Genomic DNA, 23362 nt, shown 5'->3' on the forward strand with positions numbered 1-23362 from the left:
GGCATGGAGGTGAAAGCTGCAGTGTAGTCAGCAGAACATGGGTGCAGTGCAGGAAATGCTTCACCGACCATCTGAGATATGGCACAGTGATTACAATGTCACACCCAGATGACAGGCTTCCTGTTCTGGTGTCATCGGCATACTGATGAATAGAGCAATCTAAGGGTGCATAATGCTCAGGAACACTGGGGATATGTGTGCCCAGCTGGACTCCTGAGCAGTGAGCAAAGCTCACACCACAGGTACTGGTGGAGGAGGAGACACTGGAACCATGGCCATCACATGTGAGTGAACCACAGGACGTGATGATAAAGAACATAATGGTCTTAATTCTTTCACTCTTGACTGTTTAGGAGATAAGAGCACACAACACGCGAGAAAAGGGTCGCACTGATGGTGGATTGGTGCATTTTGCTACAGTAACAGCCATGGAGGAGGAGGCCATTGAATTTGCATAGAGTGGCAGCTTGGCAGGAAGTCAGCAAAGATAAGATGGGTGTCTGCCTGGGAGAGGGTGAAAGCATGTTACCATAAAGCATGCTACCATTTCTATGTGAAAGGTGTGGAGCTCTGCTTTGTTTGTGTAGTCCATGCCAATGTTATTGGCTGCTGCAGCTTGGCGTAAGCAGCTACTCACAGAATAAAGCTTTCAAACCAAAACCTTATGTATTCCAAAGGGCTGCTTGTGGAGGAGCAGCCTCAGCATACCACTGCTGTCAGCGGTAATTTCAGAGGAAGAAGATGCATCCGAGACAGTACTATCACTGCAGTCAAATGCACCGTCCACCAGTGCAGATGCACTCACCTTGGTGCAGCCTCCTGGAGTTTATAATGGGTGGCACAGGGTGACCACCACTTCACATGTGAGCAGGAGGAGGAAACAAGAAAGGCAGCTGTGGACAGTTCCCCCGGAGGGTGGAGGACAGCTCCAGCCATGCTCAGCTGGGCAGAAATGCAGAATCTTGGAGGTGACAAACAAGGCAGGTCTTTCTGGAGCAGAAGCAGGAGATGTGTGCCCAAATGTCAGAGTTTTCTCAGGCACTGTGGCACCATAGGCAGAGAATTTCATGAGATCTGTTTCACAGTGTCACAGACAGATGAATGCATGACCTCCTCCATTGAAAGATGGTCAGCCTTGTGGACAGCCATGCACAACAGCATGCTGAGAGGAAGCAGGAACATTGCACTACCACACATGCCACATTCTGTAGCATTGATTGGTCAGTTGCACTGAAGGCACAAAGATGCATGGACAGGCAATCAGCTGCTGATCCCCTCAGCTGCAGCACCGCCCACACGCAGCCACTCCTAAAAGGCTCCTGCCGTGGCAGAGGCAGAAGTGGAGTCAGGCTGCATGCTTGATCTGCTTGCAGCAAAGATACTGATGGTGACCGTCCACAGCGTCACAGTGCCAGTGGGGGCACAACCACAAGCTAATACAACTGTGATGTTGCAGGGATAACCTTGGTCATGAGGACTTGCTGTATAAATAGTGTCTCAGTCATAGGCACCAAGGGAGCAGATGATGATGAAGGTGCCCCTTGAGTGAGGAATGGTCCCCTCAACAGCATCCCTGACTGTCCCACCTTTTCATGGTGTACATGCACATCTTAGTTTCACTTGGGCAACTTTTATAATGCTTCTGTTCACTGATTACCCTGCAATGTGATGAGATAGTTGAACTCTGATCTGTGTGGTCCCATTATTTTGAGGGCATTAAGGCACCAGCATGAAGAAGGTGGTGTGCGACACAAAGATGAGTGGTCAGGACACTCCGTAGCATGTCTTCCAGATGTTGTGGGGAAACAGCACATATGCCTGCGTGGCAAGCACTTTGACGTGGGAGAGGTCGGGCACTAGATTAAATGTAATCGAGGATCTGCTGTCCTCAGGGAAAGTGTGCCAGATTAGTGCGACCTGAGCTTCCCTGCCATCCTGGCCAATGGTTTAACGCCTCAATTGGACAGAGGGAAGGCCATGTAATGTGGAATCACCCTTCTCCACCATGTCTTTCTCCGCCTCCAATGACAGGTGTCGCTCTTCTGCATCCCCTTCCTCAAGGTCCACACCTCTCTGGAAGGCCATGTTGTCCAGAGCTCAGCAGGCCACCAGCATGTGAGCAACCCTTGAGGGAGCATACTGGAGGGTGTCCCCTTCACAATCTGTCAAGACACTGGAATCACATCTTGAGGAGTTCTGCGGGTTGCTGTACGGTGGCCCTTGAGCTGAGATGACAGGAGTTGGAGCAACCCTGTGTCTCCATTGTAGGGTTGCACACAGGTGGAACAGCTATTTCTCAAACAGAAAACCCTTGTCCCCTAGCAGCCATCCACATCATCTCTGATGGTGTCAACAGCTGGGGCACCTGCGATTGCCTCAGGGTGACATGTTTCCCATGCATCATCTCAAAAATCTAACTCAACCCTACCATGGGCTTTCAATTGGCTTTGATTACCTGATTACCTTTGGGTGAGATGTCACGATTCCCAAATAGACATCCCGACCAAATCGCTGGGCGGGGAAAATGCATCATGCCTCATCGCGGGGAAGCAAAAATGTGTCGTGCGTCATCGCGGGGAGGCAAAAATGTGTCGTATGTCATTTCGGGTAGGCGAGAAGGGAAGAAAGTGGCATGTTGCTCTGCGTCACGTTTTTCCCAGCATGCCCGCCTCCAAACCCGGTCCACCAAAAAATGACAATTTAGCTATGTGTGTCTCAATGTTTAAAGTGTTATGATGCCAAACTGATCTGCTTTCTCAAGTCCAGTTTCCTGTGTTTACTGGCAACAGTACTGGTAAGGCTTCAAGAGCACCTGCTACGGCTGTCTGTCAGAAAGGTCAATGTTGCTGAAAGATGAGCCACTTCACCCAGCATGATTTTCAATGTTGCATTACTCACACTGAAGCCTGATCCCTTCCTTATTTCGACAGTTTGCAATACTTCCAAGGAATAGCTTTGGCATTAACCATTCATTTTCCGAGTTTTATGCAAATGTGTTGTTAATCATGAGAGATGACAAAATATTTCTCCAGTATACAGAGAAGATCCGAATTACAATTTCTCAACATTTGATGTCGGGATTTATATTCCACTTCATTATATTTACATATGAACAGCTTCTCTGCATTTCTTTGGTCAAACTTTATATATTGAGTAAAACTGCTGTTCTCACTACAGATGAGGTTTCAATTTTTGAGTCAAAATAATGGAATGCATGGTTAACACTGAAAATCCCCTGGGAAACTGTGAATAGACAACAAGTATTACCTTGTCAGTGATGCCCATATCTCAAGAATTAAATAAACAAGATTTGAAGAATTTAATAAATGGGTTTTTAACCCTTTTCTAAAATATTTCTTCTGTCTGTTGAGCTATATCTCATTGCGGGTCAGCAGTTCCTAGGGTCTTTGACTATGCCTATGTGACCATTCTTCAAATGTGAATATTGGTATGCTATTTGTATATGTGAGAATTCACAAATGAGGCTGATCCTGTAACTGGATAGTGTTAAGGATGGAGACACTCTGCCTGATTTTCTACCCTTAAGCCAATTGTAGAGTTCCTATATTTGCTCTGTCTAAAACCAATGAACTGAACGAAGACCGAAAATTGACCCTGGTGTCTTCTTAATCTGTATGGCACAGTTAAGGAGTTATTTTTTTCACTTTTCACAAACTAATGAATTGTCAGTGACATTGTTCACAGTCAACTTTTTTTGAATATTCATTTGTAGGGTGTGGGCCTCGCTGGTTAGGCTAGCTTTTATTGCCCATTCCTAATTGCCCTTGGTGTGCTGCCTTCTTGAACTACTGCAGTCAGAAGAAGGTATAGGAGATAGGGGCTAGGTTGAAATGAGACTTAAGAAACTCATACTATGAGCCACTGGGTGCCTGTAGCCACTACATCATGGCTGTTGACATTGGGCCATAATTTGCTGTCAAAATAATGAAGTTGCACCTTTTTATCTGCAAGAAAAGGCTAGCTAGAAATATAAAATCAGATAGTAAGAATTTCTACAGGTATTTTAAAAAGGAAAAGAGGAAGCAAAGTGAATGGGGAATTAATAGTGGAATGTAAAGAAATGGTGGATGAAGTGAATAGATGTTTTGTGTCTGTCTTCACTGTAGAGGATGTAAATAACATCCCAGAAACAATTGTGAATCGGGAGATGAAAGAGTAAGAGGTACTTAAAACAGTTACAATCTCTGGGAAAGGGTACTGAGAAAATTATTAGAACTAAAAGATGACAAGCCCTCAAGTCCTGATGGACTTTATCTTATGATCTTAAAAGAAGTGGCCACTAAGATAGTAAATGCATTAATTTTCCAAAATTCCCTAGATTCTGGGAAGTTCCCATTAGATTGAAAATTCACAAATGTGGCTCCTCTTGTCAAGAAAGAAGGGAGATGGGAGACAGAAAACAGGAGACTACAGAACAGTTAGCTTAACATCTTTCACAGGGAATTTGTTGGAATCCATTATTAAGGAGGTTATAGCTGGGCTTTTGGAAAATCTGAATATAATCAAGCAGAGTCAACATGGTTTTGTGAAAGGAGATCATGTTTGACTAATTTATTGGAGTTTTTGAGGAAGTAACTGTGGTACAAGAGTGTTTGGCATAGCAAGGGTTAATGTAGGACCGGAGAACCGTACTGCCCACAGTGTGATGTAAAGGGTCACGTGACATTGGAATGAGTACAGTAGTAGTCTAGCAGAAGCCAGCTAGTTACCCCCTCTCAAAATGCCACAATTTTGGAGAATTGATCCTTTTGATCCAGTCACAGACAATTGGTCTCAGTACATAGGATGCCTCATGTTCTTTTTTAAAGCAAATGAGATTACAGGGGAAGAGAAGAGGCGAGTGTTTCTCTTGCGTACTTATGGGAGCAAAACCTACAGCCTGATTCAAAGTTTGACAGCACTAGATTCAAAGAATTTTGATGAATTGGTGGACCTCGTGAAGAGTCGCTTTCAACCCAAGCCCTCAGCCACGATGCAGCGGTTCAGGTTTAATTTGTGAAATAGAGCCCCAGATGAAACAATTGCATGCTACCTGACAAATTTCAAGCAGTTAACAGAACATTGTGAGTTTGGTACGACTCTGAACCACATGCTCAGAGATCGTTTAGTGTGTGGTTTGAAAGAGGACACTATTCAGAAAGACTTATTGTTGGAAGTGAACCTAGATTTCAAGAAGGCACTAGAGATAGCACTGGCCATGGAAAACGCAGTAAGAGATTCAGAAGCAATACAGATTGCGCAAATTGGTGCCATCCTCCACAACGGGTGAGAAACCTCAGCCGGAAGAGGCGTGAAAAAGCGAGACTCCACCAAGAAGCGGGAAACAGCCCCCACGAGCTGAAGAATAAAGAAAGATAACTCAACAGCAAAAATGAAGAATAATTTTAATAGAGATGGAAACAATCAGTCTTTTAGCAATTGGCAGTTCAAAAAAATTGAATGCTACTATTGTCATAGAAATGGATACATCAGGAGGCGATGCAAGGAAACGTTCAATCAGGCTTGTAAACAAAAAAAGAAGCCCAATGAAATCGACAATGTAGGAGAGCCTGAAACAACAAATTCAGACATTTACTCATTGTTTAATCTGAAAGTTGGAAAGACAGAACCAATATTTGTCACAGTGAAAGTAAATGACAAACCTGTTAGAATGGAAGTAGACATGGGAGCTTCCACTACAGTAATTGGGAACATATCTTCAGATACTTGAATAATGGTCTAAGTCAATTAAGTTTAGAAGCAACAGCTGCCAAGCTAAAAACATATATGGGTGAAAACATTCAAGTATAAGGCATAAGCAGAGTAACTGTTCATTATGGAGGCTAATTGGCAAAGCTACACTTGATGGTGATAGCAGGTGAAAAGCCAAGGCTTCTGGGGCAAAATTGGTTAAAGAAGATTAAGTTAGAATGGTCTGAAGTTTTCCAGTTGAGAGCAAGTAGGCTACCAGAGCTACTTAGAAAGTATACCACTGTTTTTAAGGATGAACTAGGGAAAATCCAGGCCCTGCAGGCCAAGATTCATGTGGATCCGGAAGCACACCCTTGCTTCATGAAGGCGAGACCGTTGCCACATGCCCTGCGAGAAAAAGTCAACATTGAACTGAACAGACCAGAGAAACGGGACGTCATACAACCTGTTCAGTTCTCAGAACGGGCAGCACCCATAGTCTCTGTCTTTAAATCCAATCAAAGCATCCAAATTTGTGGAGACTATAAACTGATGGTTAATAAAGTTGATAAGCTAGACAGGCACCCATTCCAAAAATCTAAGAGCTGTATGCCCAGCTGGCAAGCGGGACAACGTACACAAACCTTGACATGAGTCATGCTTATCAACAACTAGAGTTGGATAATGCTTCCCGGGAATTTGTCACAATTAGCACCCACAAAGGGTTGGACCAATATACATGATTGCCTTTTGGTGTCCTCCGCTTGTGCCATCTTTCAGAGAACAATGGAAAGCTAAATACAGGGACTGCCCCAGATTGTAGTGTATCTAGACGATGTATTGGTGACAGAATTCACTGAAAAAGAGCATTGGGCAAACTTAGAAGAAGTCTTAAAACATTTCTTGCAAGCTGGAATGTGTTTAAAAAAAGAAAAGTGCACATTCCAAACGAGGGAAGTAATCTATTTAGGTCACCGGGTAGATTCATAGAGCCTCTACCCGGTTGAGGAGAAATTGAGAGCCATAAGAGAAAAGAATGCCTCAGAGCTCAAATCATTCTTAGGAATGATCAACTCTTGTGCACGGTTCTTAGCCAATCTGTCTGCAATGCTGGCCCCCTGCATTCTCTACTCAAAAAGAACCAACATTGGTCTTCGGAGGCACCCCAGAAATAAGCTTTCATAAAGGTGAAACAATTGTTGCACTCGTCCAATCTATTAGTGCATTATGACTAGATGGAAGAATTGCTGCTGATATGTGACACATCTCCCTATGGAGTGGGAGCAATGCTCTCTCATCGGATGGAGGATGGCACGGAACTGCTAAAAGGTTACACATCAAGAACACTCACTACAGCGGAAAAGGGATATGCGCAGATAGAAAAAGAAGGCCTGTCCATCATCTTTGGTGTCAAGAAATTTCACTATATGAATGCAGCTGCCATTTTATATTCGTTTCAGACCACAAGCCATAGCCTCAGGCTTTAATTCTGGCAGCATACGAATACACTTTCGTACATAGGCCTGGCAATCAAATCGCAAACGCTAATACCCTTTGTCATTTGCCTTTACAAGAAAATGACAAGCACATCCCAGTTCCACAGGAATTTGTTTTACTGTTAAATTTCTTAGATTCCTCGCCGGTATGTGCTCAACAAATCAGATACTGGACAAGTCAGGACCCAATCCTATCTCAAGTAGGAAAACAAGTGCTGCATGGTTGGCCACAGGAGCCCGTATCTGAAGAAATGAAACCGTACTTCAATAGAAGACATGAAATAACCAGCCAGGATGGCATCTTATTGTGGGCAGCACAAGTGATAGTTCCTCAAAGGGATGGGAGACACTACACAGTGCTCATCCAGGAATTTCCTGAATTAAGACCATAGCACGCATCTATGGTGGCCTGGGATGGGTGGCAAAATCGCGAGTTTGGTAAAGCACTGTGTGCAATGTCAGCAACTGCAAAAATTTCCAGTGACAGCTCCATTACACCCTTGGGAGTGGCCAGGTAGACCCTGGGTGCGGTTATACATTGCCTACATTGGATCTTTCCTGGGAACAATGTCAATGCCCATTCAAGATGGTTGGATGTATATGAGATGAAGTCACCAATGTTGGCTGCTACAATTGAGAAATTATGTCAGAGTTTTGCCATTCACAGACTACCAGAAGTAGTCATTTCTGATAACGACATGGCATTTACGAGTGCTGAGTTTCAACGGTTTATCAGCCTCAACAGTATCACTCATGTGAAAATTGCACCATTCCACCTTTCCTCAAATGGACTGGCGAAAGAGCGGTTCAAATGTTCAAGGCAGGCATGAAGAAGCTAACTAGCGATTCCTTGCCAACCAAGCTAGCATGCTTTCTTTTTCATTACAGGACTACCCCTCACATGACAAGTGTTACACCTACGGAGTTATTGTTAAAATGCTGTCTTAGGACGAGGTGGAGCTTGATGCTGCCGAATTTAGAGGGGAAGGTTGAAAGGAGTCAGGGAAGACAGAAACCCAGACATGACTGGCATAGTCGCGAGAGGAAATTTACCATGGGAGAGCAGGTATAAATGAAGAACTTTGCGGAAGGACCAATGTGGTTACCGGGTGAAAAAAGTGCCGTGACTGGACCCCTATCTTACCACGTTGAGGTGAGAGGCCAGTTCATTCGGAAACATGTGGACCATTTAAGGAAAAGAGAGACAAATCACCAAGATTTGGTTCCACCAGTGACCATGACTGGGTCTGTGTTTCCTGTTGCGGACACTCAACCCAGAACTAACATGTCTGGTGTTCCTGTAAGAGTTGAGGATACAGAACTGCAAGTGCCCATTGAAGCACCTCATGTATAGGCAACTCTGGAAAAGGAGGTTCCTGACAAAGCATCTGAAGTTGTGGAGTTGCGACATTCCACATGTACCAGGAAACCACCTGAAAGACTGAACTTCTAAATTCCTTACCCTGTGTAAATATTATGTTGTCTTGAAAAATATGTACTTGTAAGTCTAATATGTATAGCCAAGTTAAAGAGGGAGGAATATAGTAATTATGGCTTTATTTAGCGTGTACCTTTAAGAATAATACTTGTTAAGGAAGATCACATGATCTGTAGTAACCAATAGGAGAGTAGTGCAGGCTACCTCAGAGTGAGTGCAGAGTTAGAGTTGGAGTTGAAAGCACATGTGCAGTTGCTGCTGAGTATGTTGTAACTAAATCTAAAGTTTCAACTCAAGAAGTGTCTACAGATCAACTCTATCATTAATAGCACAACTCGGCCACCCTACAACAGACATTAGGTATTCCATGTAACAGATTTTGCAATTGAAGACATTTCGACCATTTCTGTATGCAGTGTAGTGTGATTACACAAATTGGAATGCAAAGATTTTCCAGAGTTTTTGGAGCTCCACAATTCCAATTTTGTTGGTATTTTATTGAATAAATCATGAACAATTGGGAGGTTTTTCTAAGAATTGAAAAATATTATGCATCTATGTTTAAGAAATGGAGTGATGCGCAAGAACAAAACTTTCACCGAGAACTTGTCCATTTTGCTTGAGGTTGGTAGGGGTTGGGTAGGGGAGGGAGGAAATGCCATTCATTAACCATTTTATTTTCACATTGTTACAATGCATCATTTTCTATTTTGCATTAGTTTTTGTCACCAAAATGATGATACGATCATTTCAATAAACCACATATAGAATTGTCATCTATCTACTTTCCTGAGGCAGATCGATACATTTGACCCTCATATTGTTGACATTGGATACTTCCAAAATAATATTGTGATGATTTATTCATCTGATTTTTAGTTCTTTGTATTTTAATAGTGACTTGAAAACTAACCGGCAAGTAATCAACATTTTCTTTGTAGGTTTTGCAGATATTTAACAGTTTGCAGAGGAAATATTTGTGAAATCTGGGTATGAATTCAGAACTTCAATTTTATAGCATCTTTTCAAGCTCCATATCACAAAGTGCTTCACAGCCAGTTAATTGACTTTTAATGTAAAGTCAGTATTGAGGGAAACAACAGTGAGATACATGACCAGATAATCTGCCTTTATTCTTCATGTTTGTTAATCGGTAAATGTTGGAATGCTGTGATTTGAATAGCCACGTTGGATCTTTATGGTCACCTGAGAAGAAAGGTGGGCCTGGGTTCAAAATTTTATCTCTCAGTCGGGGATGACACAGTCATCACTGATTGTAATTTTATTCGTGGTCTGAATGCATTTTTGCATTGCATAATTGGATTGTTGTTCCCTGGTCTAAGGATGAATTGCAACAATTTATGTGTTATTTTCATGCTCAGAGTCCTAAATTTGCAGGAAGGCCTTTCACAAAAAGTTAGTATGTATTACTATGAAAACCTGTATACTAGAACTTTTTCAACTTCCAACTTTTCATGACAATATTTATGGTTAGAAATGGGAAGCAGAAAAAAAGGTTATATTTTGAAATTATAGAAAAAATCGAATGGATATATTTAAAAAAATTGTATTGAAGGCAAAATACTGAAGGATATAAAAAGATTAGGGAATAGAAGAAAAAAATGCAAGGTTCGAACAGGTAAGCATTGAGGGTTTATTGTGTTTAATAGTTTATGGTGATGTAATAGTAAAGCTGTTCCTGATGTTTGAGTAGCTTTGAAACATACAATCCTATTAGTCCACTAAAATGGGACGTTACCTGAACAAACCAGCAGTCTGTTTAAAGCAGGACAAAAAGGATCGCGAAAATCCAAAATTCCTTCCTGCTCCTGAAAGACTAAATGCACATTGGAAACAACACTATTTGGAGCCTGCCATGTGCCTGTTTTTAAGGACTTCCGTCTTTTCAGCAAGTAGCTACTGCCTTATCAGTGCCACAAAGAGGAGAGGAGAAAAGCAGAAAAGCTTATTGGTCCCATATTTGAATGTAAGCTTTTCTCATTATAATTGAGGTATTTGACTTCCTGTACTTTCAATGTTGTGTTTTGGAGATAATCTCAGATGTTGAATTGAATGTTTTTTAAAATCTCATGTAACATTTAACTTTGCAGCACAGTAATACAATACCTTTTGATGCAGACTGCAGTCCTGAATTAGAGGAGGTCAGTTGACAGTTAAAGTAGTTAACACGCTGTCAGTGTAATATATGCCAGTGAAGCACATCAATCTTAAAAAGTACATTATAAGAATGTCTTTTCCCACTGAGCTATAGCATTTACTTTTTTAAATCTGAACCAGTTATTGATATGGGTTTAAGTAGATATGATCACTCTTTTCAAATTACTGAATAACTATAGTAATCATGTGTAGGTCCAAAAGGCTCCTACTTGACATTGCATTGCTTGCATTATGGTGATGAAATAGGTTGTTGACTTCTCTGGTCTACAGTCCCTTTAAGAGTATAGTATTTAAATTGTAGGTGGTTTGCAGCTTGCAGTTTGCAACCAAGAAAATCCACATAAGAAAGACTGGTGTACAAGATAAGATGCTGGTCAGCTGAAATAGTGCAAGATCTGTTAAAGTTGTGTTTAATATTATCTTAATCTGAAGCTAAATTAGAATTAAGCCTCATAGGAAAGTGCATTATTTACTGACTGTTTTTAATTCTGTGAAGCCAGTCGCAAACTACTACTTTTTAGGAGCTGTTTGTAAAAGGGTGTGTGAATATAACCAAATAGAGGTCATAAGTTAATTGTTCAGTGCAGTGGAGCAGGATTTTGTTTGCCTATCCTTCATCAGTTTTCAATGGACAAGTAGTTTGACTACCTTGGCCCACAATAGGCACAACATGAAATTTAAACCCAAAATGAGCTTATTCTGCCAGTGTCAAGTTATGATGAGCAGAGCTGTATCTGTACTCTCTCCTCCAAAGGGCTGCACACAGCTGTCTCTGGGTGTACCTGTGCTGATGGAAGGTGTGCTTGTAAGATGTGATGGTGCTGTCTCTGCTGTCTCAGTTTCTAGCGATGGTCCAAGTGCCTTGACAGAACTCAGGTGTTCTGCTGCCATTTCGGGACCTGTGGGAGATAGAAGAAGACATTGGAGAATCAGATAACCCTTTAGCCCCTTTTCCTGAACTTTGAAACAATTCAAAGTGGTAATCCTTATTGGTGAAGGTGGTTATAATTTATTCAGTAGAAGTAAGACTTGACACATGCAAATGTCTGAGACCATAGCACAAACAGCATTACCATTACACTCTCGGTAGAGTTGCGAAATCTACATAAACAATCCTTCGTTTGCCCCAGGTCCATAGCACAGTAAATGCAATATATTAAACATCTTCAAATCTCTACACTTGGAGAATCCCTCCTTAGACTTTGCTGTGAAAAGAAAGAATATGAAAACTGATTTAACCCAATTGTTGCCAATTTGAATAGACCAATTACAAAAGCTGTCATTTGAACCACTTTCTGCCCTGGCCAGGTCATGCTTGCAAGACGTTAGAGTACTGAGAGTCTATTAACCCCTTATCCCCTTTTCCTAAACTCTGAAACAATTCAAAACATTCCAAGGATAGCATCTGGCCACATTGTGGTCTTGGTGTTCAGTTATTTTGTCTTGCTCTAACTTTCTGTGCCATTGAGATGTGTTTTATCTTTGTTCCCAAGCTGCATGTTTTCACACCCAACTTGATTTCTGCTGAAATCTGCCCTTTTACCATTTGGCCCCCTTTACATCTCTCAATAAAACATTTGGTCGATGAATTCTCTACCAAGTCACCTCTCAACTGCTATTACCCAGGGTGCATAAAATAACAGCACTAAAAACACAGTTCAGTAGAACAATGAAATTAAATAAGTGTACAGTCAGCTATAGTATTTGAGTTAGTCTCCATTAATTAACAAGAAAACTTGATGTAGGGATTTCCCAGGATTCTTACATTTTGACGGCCGGAAACTCATCAGTGATAGGACTTCCCAATGCAGTCTTTGCATTGCAGTCTTTGCTCTGCTATTGGACGGTGGGAGGTGTGCATTTCACTCCACCTACAGATTGCAATATCCAGTCTTTGCATTGCAGTCTTTGCTATGCTATTGGACGGTGGGAGGTGTGCATTTCACTCCATCTACAGATTGCAATATCCTTTCACCCTCTCCACCAGGGATAGCTACTTTTCCTTTCCCAACTTCCTCCTGTAGGGCTACTCTTGCAATCTCACGGCTCTGTCCTCTATGACCGTGATAATGTGGAGATGGGGCACTCCTCCTCTAGTCCAAGCCCTCACCTCAGCACTGTGATCCCTGCAAGGAGCAAAGAAGAGAGATAACACACTGCTGGCCTTTCTGATCTTTGCCAATGGCATTGCCATCCTCAACAGAGTTAGGGGTCTTGAGTCTAGCTAAAAGGAAATTAAGTATCCTGGGCACACCTTACTCCCATGTTCAAGAGCAGCAAGCACCCCCAGACTCCTGAGCTTGTGCGTCTGCTCGAGGTTGAATACCCAGAGGCCTGTAATCAGGGTCTGGCATTGCACTCGCCTTCCCAGAATGAAGGAGGTCATTGAACCTTTTCCTGAACTGGACCTAATTCCTATGGACCACGGTTCTGATGAGCAGCAGGATATTTCCTTATTTACCATTCTAATATCACTTGTCTCTGCCTCCAATGAGCCCATGTGTACTTAGGGCTGAATTTTCAGTCCCTGTTGGCGCAGGCCGTTGTGAAACCAGTTTGCGATCGTCTGCTCTGCCCATCAATGGCGGGCTGCCTTTCTGCCACTGTTCACGTTGGGAAAATTGTTTTAATACATTTGCATGTAATTATAAGCCCAATTCGCTGGAATCATTCCCCCATGTCAAATTTACTGCCCACATCAGTGTGAAAACATGCCAGCCCAGAACATGTTTTGACAAGAGTAACATGCAGAAGTCGAGACTTACCGTAAGGACCTTGCTCACATTGTGGACATCCGAGGAGCAGAAGATTTTGGAGCCCGACAGCTACCGGACCCTGGAGGAACACCTGCATCACATGCTGGGTGGATTCTTATGGACATGGCTCTGCCATGAAGCAGCTCATGGAAGATGGAAGGTCACCATTGATGACTGGGGTCTGCTTCGGAACATCATGGTCTTGGCCATCTCGGATCATCATTGAGGGGTAGAGAGGAAGGTCTAGGTTTCACTGGGAGAGGAAGATGTAACTGCAGGGGGGAGTGAGGTTGGTAGGGAGGGAATGATGGTGTTGCAGGGGGGTGAGGTTGGGAGGTGGAATGATGGTGTCGGGGGGGTGAACTTGGGAGGTGGAGACTGAGTATGGGGGGAGGAGGAGGGTGTAATGGGGGTGAATGTGGCAAGAGGAGATAGATGTAAGCGGGGAGGAAGATGTAAGGGAAGGAATTCAGGTGGAAGGAGTTCGGGGAGGAAGTAGTTTGGAGGGGGGCAGTACTTCAGGGGGAAGGAGTCTGGGGGGAGGAGGGAGTTTGGAGTGGGGGAGGAGTCCAGGGTGAGGAAGGAGTTTGGAGAGTGGAAGGAGTCTGGGGGGGAGGAAGGAGTTCAGAGGGGGGAAGAAGTCTAGGGGGAAGGAAGGAGTCCAGGGAGAGGAAGGAATAAAGGTGGAGGAAGGAGTAAGGGGAGTGGTATCCAGGTGAATGTGCAAGGGGGCTGCCTCCTTGGGAACAAATTGAGCGTAGGAGTGGTAGGAGGGAATGGTGAGTATGAGAGAGGGCAGAGTGAGCCAGTAATGTGGGATGGTGAGGGTGCGATGGTAGTGGTAGAAGGGACAGTGAGAGTGGTTGGCGAGGTCTTGGACGCAGACATGGACCCTGGAGATGGGGAAGAGGAGGTTGGGGAGGTCAACATGGATGGCAGTGGGATTCTCAGGAAGGTCGGGAATGTGAATGTTCACCTGGACACCCTGGAAAGAAAAGGGTCTGGGTTGGTAGGTGACAGTAGGGAGGTTGAAAGTGCTGCCTGGTTAGGCCACTGTGATGGGGGAAAGGGCATGGGTGACTGGAGGAGGGTAGAGGATGGGGGAGCTGAAAACATACTTAACAACCACAACACTTCTAAAATTGAAAATGAAAGGACCCTTATGTTGGACAGGCACAGCTGCAGCATGGGAGTGTGATCAGTGGGTGCGTGGAGATGCAATTCAGCACAGATGGTTAACTGAAAGAAAACCCCAGCAGGCAGCATTGAAAATGCTCGGGATATTGAGATGAACGTGATGGAGGAAGGCTATATGTGCATGGGAGAGTGCTTGCACGAGGCACCAAAAGGCCCTGCCACACAAACACTTCTCCCGCCAGAAACACTCGTGGTCCAACAGTGTGCAGCTGACTTCAGTGTGGGTCCTCTGGAGAGCCAAGGCCTTGAGGAACTGGCTTGCTTTGGCTGTCCTTCTGTGAGCCAGCTGCTTCCTTTGCAGTGAGAGGAAAAGGTTGAGGGCGATAACAGGCAAAGGGGACTCAGAGGGAGATGGCAGCTTCTGAGCTTGCTGAGTGGATGACTCAGGGGTATCCAGCTGCCGGTCCTCCTCCCTTCGGGTGCTTGAGGGCCCCAGCCTTGAGGGAAAGGAGCACCTGGAGGGATGTTGAGGTGCCCCGTTTCCCTCTCGCATTGACGCTGCAGGAACTCACCATGATGGAGTGCAAGACTGCGTGCACCTCCATGTTCTGCCGGACCTGGATCTCCATGGCGTCTGCAATTCTTCCCATGGAGACCTCCATACATGCACATGTGGGCACCACTTCATCAGAGAGCAGGTGGATGCACCCCTCTGACTCTCATGCCACTCTATTGAAGGCTTCCAACTCTGTGTGATGGTCCCCCCCATCTTCTGCTGACTCCAGGATGAATTGGAAGGCCTAATCCAGAGGCTCGTCATCTGACTCGGACCTCACAAATGTCTCTTTCCCAGCAGTCCTCCGAGTGCTGGTGACCTTGGCTAAACTGGCCTCTTCCTGCTGCAGACAAGTGTCCATGCAGTGACCACCAGCTTGTGAACCCTAGCCTGCTCTAAATCCAGGTCCCACTGAGGTGTATGTCACTGCACTGGTGGAGGGTGTGGGTAGGCACTGAGACGAGTCTTCCAGGCTGCTTATTTCTAGCACTTCATTGGAGGTGTGGACTTGGATGGAGCTGTGGGACTGGCTGGCTGAGGGTGTCAGTTGCTTGGCAGAGCTCCCTGTGAACCAAAGTAGAGATAATTAATGCATGGCTGCGGAGTCAAAAGCAGGAGCGAGCACTCATATTTGCATTGAGAGAGGGATGATGTGGTGCAGGATCCTCACAGGCCACAGGCATGGTCCACTTCCTCACCAGTCAGTGCGATGGCACACTCCTCAAAGTGAATTAGGGGTCTAATATGGGCAACTCTCCCTGCTGTTGTCAGCCAGCTTCTTCTGCATGGAAAAAGATGGAGAGAGTGTGAGCAGGATACATGGCACTGCATGGACTGCCTTTGTGCTGAGTGAAGCCATGGACGGGATGAAGATGTGAGCTCCAGAGGACATGAGCTTGATGGAGATGTGAGGGTGTGTTTGAGAGTTAGAGCTGTTGTCCCTTGAGGTGTGAGATCTCTGTGAATGTGTAGTGGGTTTGTGAGTGTGAGTTGAGAGTGATAAGAAGAGTGACTTACCCCTGCGAAACGGATGAGACCAATCACCCTCTTTCGGCACTGGGAGGCTGTCCTCTTTTGCAGGGTGTTGGCACTGACCACTGCTGCTACCACCTCCCATGCTGGACCGGTGACCTTGCTTGCTGGCCTTCACCAGTGCAGGGGTAGATGACGTCATGGCAGGCCTCCCCTACGTCCAGTAGGCTTTCAAAGGAGGTGTTGCTAATTCTGGGGGCAGCATGTTTACTCCCTTTAGCAGCCATCAATTCCCAGCAGCTTCCTGTCCCTTGAAGCGTGCTAGCTCTTTGCAGGTGTGGCCTTTAAATATGGTGCCCTGTTGACTGAAGGTCTGAGGTGATGGTGGGGCGTGCAAATCAGAGACCGCCTTGCCAGCCAACCAGCGTGTTTCCTGGGAATTCATTATTGATGAGGCAGGAATGGGGCGATATGGCGTGAAAAGCCACCATTGCGGCCGGTGGGTAAAACATCCTTTTTCTCGCCCACTGCTGCATTTAGTGCAAATCTGGGATGATTCCTTCCTTTAACTAATCTCTTCTTATTGAGATACCAGAGAAATGTTTACAATATGTTTTTATGTCACTTGCTAGCTTAGTCTCATATTCCCTTTTTTCTTACATTGTCAATTTCTTGGTTCTCCTCCAAATCCTCAGGCTTACTACATTTTTGGCAACATTATAAATCTCTTCATTTGATCTAATACTTTCTTTAACTCCTCTTGTTAGCCATGGTTGGATGAGTTTTTCTGTGGGTTTTTTGCTGCAAATTATTTATTACATCTTTAAATTCTAGCCATTCCTTGACTACCGTCTTACGTTTTAAAAACTCAGCAGGTCTGACAGCATCTGTGGAGAGGGATACAGTTAACGTTTCGAGTCCGAATGACTCTTCATCAGAGTCATTCGGACTCGAAACGTTAACTGTATCCCTCTCCACAGATGCTGTCAGACCTGCTGAGTTTTTCTGGGTGTTTTTGTTTTTGTTCTAGATTTCCAGCATTCGCAGCATTTTGCTTTTATCATACCTTTTAATGTAGTTTCCCAGTCTATCTTAGCCAGCTAGCCCCTCAGAGCTGTGTAGTTTGTTTTTTTTAGATCTAAGACCCTCGATTTGTACTTCACTAAATCCAGCTCAATCTCAGTATAGAATTCTATCATATTGCGGTCACACTTCCCTAGAGACCCCTTTACTATAGGGTTATGAATGAACCCTTTCTCATTGCACAATATTTGATCCATAATCGCCTAGTTGGTTCCTCAATTTACTGAGCTGGAAGACAGTCTGGTATATATTCCATAGATTTGTCCTTCACACTATTACTGCAAATTTGGGTGGTCCAGTCCATATGAAGATTAAACATCCCATAAGTACTGTATGTGCCTTGGTACATGCCTCTCTAATTTCCTGATTTATTCCCTTCCCTACACTACAATTACTGTTCGGGGGCCTATAAACAACTCCCACCAATGCTTTCTGTCACTTGCTATTTCATAACTCCACCCAAACTGATTCTACTTATGATTTTCTCAACTAAGTTACTTTCTCTCTAGTATCGTTATCCCGTCCTTTATTATCACGGTTACTCCCCCTTCTTTCCCCTATTGCCCACCGCTTCTGAAAGTAAAGTGTCCTGGAATATTTGGTTCCCAGCCTTGGGGCAGCATTTTCCGGTTGGCGAATGGTGGCGGGGCCCACTCGCCGATGCGTAAAATGATGTGGGGTGATGTTGGGCGTGCATCCCAACGTCACCTCGCGTCATTTAGATTTTCAGTTTGGCGTCCCCCCCCCGCTGACCTGTCAATGGCCTATTAAGGCCTTTAAGTAATTAAAATGATTAATGGCTGGCAGGCAGGTGAAGAGCCCAGGAAAAAGCATGAAACCTCATCCACGGGAGGTTTCATGAGGGATTTAAAATGTTTGGAAAATTTTTAAATAAAAGTAATGGACATGTCCCAGCTCATGACAGTGTTACATGAGGGGTCATGTCAGGAAAATTTTCTCTCACCTTTAATAAATTATTAAAACTTCAACCGGTCTCCGAGTCAGCATTTTGCCTCAGGGAGATCTGAGCGCTCTTCCGCACACATGCACAAAAGAGCGCACAGACCTGCTCAGGGAGTCCCCCTGCCTGCACAGGGAGCACACAGCCCTTCCAGTTGGACATCACTCTGGGTGGGCCTCAACTGGCCCACCCATGTAAAATGGCGGCACACCCCCAACCTGGGACGCCGATCAGGAACCTGCCCGCTCACACCCACTTCCGCACAAACCCCCCCGATGGGGGGAGAATTCTGCCCTTGGTAACTTTGCAACCACATCTCTGTAGTGGTTATAAAGTCAACCCTTCAAATTCCTCTGGGTGCTATTAATTCAGCTAAATTGTTACAAATACACCATGCATTCTGATATATACCTTTCATTTGACATTTTTCTAATTTTCCCTGATGTCACCTTAGTCACTAATGCCATATTACCTTTTTTACCCTCACTGTCCCTTCCTGACCCAAAATGCTCTCTGCTCTAGAGCCTTGACAGTTCCCACTGCTTTTGAATTTTCCCATTCCTGTGCTCCCACTCATGCTTTATTGGTTTAAAGCCCGTCTGCTGCCCTAGTTATTCAATTTGCCAGGACACTAGGCCCTATCTGATTTAAGTGGAGCTCGCCTGCATTTTTTGAGGATGTATCTGCAGAACAGATAGGGGAGAACCAGTGGATGTGGTGTATAGGGTAGCCCTTGTTCCCAAGGAGCCAACTCTGCATCCTGTGTGGTCTCGGGAAGATGTCAGGGATGCTGAGGATGTACGAGTTGTGGACGGTTCCACGGTATCTTGTACACACCTGCATGATCCGTTTGTTATGGTCTCAGACCAGCTGAACATTGAGTGAAAGTCTTTGCAGTTCAATTACTGGACTGCTTGTTGCCAGGGAGATTTAAGAGCCACGTGGGTGCAGTCAATCGCACCTTGCACCTGTGGGAATCCAGAAATCTCAGCAAATCCCAGCACTCTTGCTTCTTGGCTTGCCTGATCTCTGTCAAGATTGACAAAAGTGTGTGCTTTGGTAAAAAGGGTACCTTTGACCTCCTGGATACATTTGTGGGTGGAGGGTTGCGAGATCCCACAAGGTCCCCAGTGAAGACCTGGAAGGAGCCACTGCTGTAGAAATTGAGCGCGGTGGTAACTTTAACTGCCACTGGCAGCAGATGCCCTCCGAGTCCCCGTGGTGCCAAATTCTGCAAAAGATGACATGTGTGTGACCAGTTCTCTTGCTATGCACAGGGGTCAGCAACACTGGTTCTTGCTTATCTGCAGGTAGCATATGTGCCGTCTGTAGACCCTGGGTCAAGCGATGCACCAATGAGTGATGGCTCTGTGAGGTTCATCCTTTACAAAAGGAGGAGGCCGTGCTACCACTTGGTCTTCAGGGCTCTGCTCCTCCCTTTGATGAGCCTGGTGCCTCCGTTGCATTCTTCTCCTTCTCTCCTGCCTATAAGCAATCAGCAAGATCACCAGGCTCCATGTTCTTAATGGTCTCCTCACTGCAGAATCAACGAGAGAGAGATGCAAGAGCCTGCAATTGTCCTCTAAGACCTGCTCTTGGCCAAGTCATCACTTGCAACTGCCTCTCAAGGCAGGGTAACGCATGCTAGAGAATCCAGGCCACCACATGGATGCCCAGTGCTTAGTGCGTATGATGGCTCACCTTGCCCATACTCATCACTGCCCCATACCACATGATCGAGGAGCGGCAGCTTCAGCCCCTCGACTGCATCCTGAACTCTCATCTCAGGCACAGGCATTGCCCTAAACTGGACTCCAAGGCTTTATGGTTTGTTTGTACCATGAAGGTGACTTTTCAATGTCAACTGAATCATAATGCAAGTGACTAGGAGTGCACCCCTCCATTTCCCAACCGGATCCTCAGGCTTGCCCAGTCGCCCAATGGTTCTTCAGTACCAGAGCGCTCATTCAAGTTTGAAGTGTGTGCATGAGGGGTTAACAGTAGAGGAGCAATCATTGGCGCTGTGAGGAATTAGTGCTGCTTGAGTGGGCACAATTGCTTGCCGAGGCTGACTTAAAGCATGTCACTGGAGCTGCGGTGGAGTGCTCATCTTTGGCATGTTTTGCCATTAGCCTGGCTGTTTTCCTCTCTGCTCCCCCGTGCCACCACCACATGTGATTGTGCTCAAACTTCAATCAGTGCTGCCATGACACCTTCCTTTGCACTGTTACCCTTGCCCCGAGGTTGCCTTCTCCCCCTTCCGTCTTTGTGCTGTTGCCCTTGCCCCAGCACCACAAGCCAGCTATGAAGAAGCCGCTGCTTAGACTTGCCTCCGCCTGAATCCATGGAGCCACTGGGATCGTCCCAGTGCTGCGCAAAGTGTGCACTTGCCTCCGAGTTCCTCTTGAGATTGAGGTCGTCTTATAAAAGCAGTTGTAAGTCTCACTGTTGTGGAATCATGCCGATGTGGGATTTAAATTTGATGTGGAGGGATGTTTCCGGCATGTAGCCAGAATAATTAGATGTTAATTTATTACAATTAAGTTCCCAACGTTCAGTGGCGGGAAATTTGGCCCACCATTGATGGGGGGAGGGGACAATCACGTCCTGGATTTACATCGCTGGGGAACGTGACTTGGACCTTCACGTGTGATTCTCCGATCTTGCTACCCAACATGCCCATCGTGAATGGGGACGCAAAATCCCAGCCTTTGTGTTTGACTCCTTGTTTTAAAAGAATTTTTGAATTTTAAATTGGTTTCAAAATCTCTGTCAACTATAAGGCCATTCTTGTAATCAAGTGCTTCTTTCATCTGTCTGTAATTTACATAATGCTTGACTATAAATTATAGAGTTTTCCAAGGAAAGTCAGTGATATCATAGGCTTCAGTAAAATGGCCGAAGTGATGTCTACTTCAGTGTTCAAACATCTGATATGCACAAATGATTTTTAAGCAAAATACCATCACGCCAAAAGCATTTCCTACGTTCTGTCAGAGGTGACTGCTGGGAATTAACAGTCACTTTTAACAGCAGCATAGATGTAACAACAATAACTGGGTTTGAGAAGATTGAAGTCAGCATTAATCATTGCTGCTGGGAACCCTTTAATCGGATGCCATAAACAGGGCTTTGAGGATCTGAATAAAGGTCATAGGTGACACCAACCTGATCTGGATTGAAGGCAGCCATGGAATCATCTTCAGTTAACTAGATATCATATCAGTTCCAGTCAAACTCTCTGACCCTTAGAATGAAGCCATACAGCAGAATTACAGTGACAAACACTGCGGACCACTGCTGCTTGGGAACAGAGGAACAGGAGTAGGCCATTCAACCCATTGAGCCTGTTCCACCATTCAGTTAGATCATGGCTGATCATCTACCTCAACTCCACTTTCCTGCACTATCTCCATATCCTCTGATGTAATTAGTCTCTAGAAATGATCTATTTCTGCCTTGAACATATTCAATAATTGAGCTTCCACAGCCCTTGGAGTAGAGAATTCCAAAGATTCTCCACCGCCTAAGTTCAGAAATTCCTCCTCATCTCAGTCTTAAATGGCCTACCCCTTATCCTGAGATTATGTCTCCTGGTTTTAGATTCACCAGCCAGGGGAAACATCTTATTTATATTCACCCTGTCAGAATTTTGTAAGTTTCAATGAGGTCACCCTTCATTCTTTAAAGCTCCAGGGAATGCAGACACAGTCTCCCCAGTTTCTCATGGGACAATCCAACCATCCCAGGGATTAATCTGGTGAACCTCCGTTGCACCCTCTATGGCAAGTATATCCCTCCTTAGATAAGGGGATCAAAACTGCACACAATACTCCAGGTAAGGTTTCGCCAAGGCTTTTTACAACTGCAGCAAGATATCTTTACTCCTGTACTCAAATCCGCTTGCGATAAAGGCCAACATATCATTTGTCTTCCTAATTGCTTGCTGCCACCTGCATGCTAACTTTTAGTGACTCATGAACAAGGAAACCCAGGTCCCTCTGGACACCTGCAGTTCCAAACCCCTCACCATTTAAGAAATATTCTGCCTTTTTGTTTTTTCTACAAAAGTTGATAACTTCATACTTAATTGCTTTATATTCTATCTGCCATGTTCTAGCCTATTCACTTGGCCTGTCCAAGTCCTCTTGAGGCCTCCTTGCATCCACCTCACAATTTGCGTCCCCAACCAGTTTGGTGTCATCAGCAAGTTTGGAAATATCACAATTGGTCCCCACATTGAAATCATTTATATAGATTGTGAACAGTTGTGGACCTAGCACTGATCCTTGCAGTACCCCACGAGTAACAGCCTGCCATACTGAGAATGATACGTTTAATCCTACTCCCTGCTTTCTGTCTGTTAAGCAATTCTCAATCCATACTAGTATATTTCCCCCAATCCCATGTGCTCTAATTTATTTACTAACCTATGTGGGACCTTATTAAAAATCTTCTGAAAATCCAAATATGCCACATCCACTGGTTCTCCTTTACCAATGCTACAAGTAATATTCTCATAAAACTCCAACAAGTTTGCCAAACATGATTTCCATTTCATTAATGCATGTTGACTCTGCCTAATTTTACTATTCTTTTCTAAATGTCCATTTATCACAATATTTATAATGGATTCTAGCATTTTCCCTGCTACTGACTAACTGGCCTGTAGTTCTCCATTCTCCCTCTCCCTTCCTTAAATAGTGGGGTTACATTCGCTACTTTCCAGTCCACTGGAACCTTTCCAGAATATGTTGAATTTTGAAAGATAACCACCAATGCATCCATTATCTCTCTAGCCACCTCATTCAACACTCTGGGATGAAGCTCATCTGGTCCAGGGGATTTATCAACCTTCAATCCAGTAAATTTTTCAAGTACTATCTCTTTACAAATACTTGTTGCTTTTAGTTCCTCAGTTTCACAAGTCCCTTGGTCACCTAATGTATCTGGGAGATTTTCTGTACCTCCTTCCATGAAGACAGAATGCAAAATAACTTTAGTTTCTCTGCCACTTCCCTATTCTCCATTATAAATTCTCCTGACCCCATGCGTAATGGACCCACATTCGTCCTAGCTAATCTTTTCCTTTTC

At 44.5% G+C, this 23362-nt stretch overlaps 1 protein-coding gene across 2 annotated transcripts in view; it reads left to right on the forward strand.

Moving 5' to 3' along the window:
• cobl (cordon-bleu WH2 repeat protein) overlaps nucleotides 1-23362 on the forward strand; it is a 503840-nt gene that overhangs the window by 113369 nt on the left and 367109 nt on the right. The gene's annotated exons all lie outside the window — the stretch shown is intronic.

This window comes from Carcharodon carcharias, chromosome 3, assembly GCF_017639515.1.
Source record: "Carcharodon carcharias isolate sCarCar2 chromosome 3, sCarCar2.pri, whole genome shotgun sequence".
Taxonomy (NCBI): Eukaryota; Metazoa; Chordata; class Chondrichthyes; order Lamniformes; family Lamnidae; genus Carcharodon; species Carcharodon carcharias.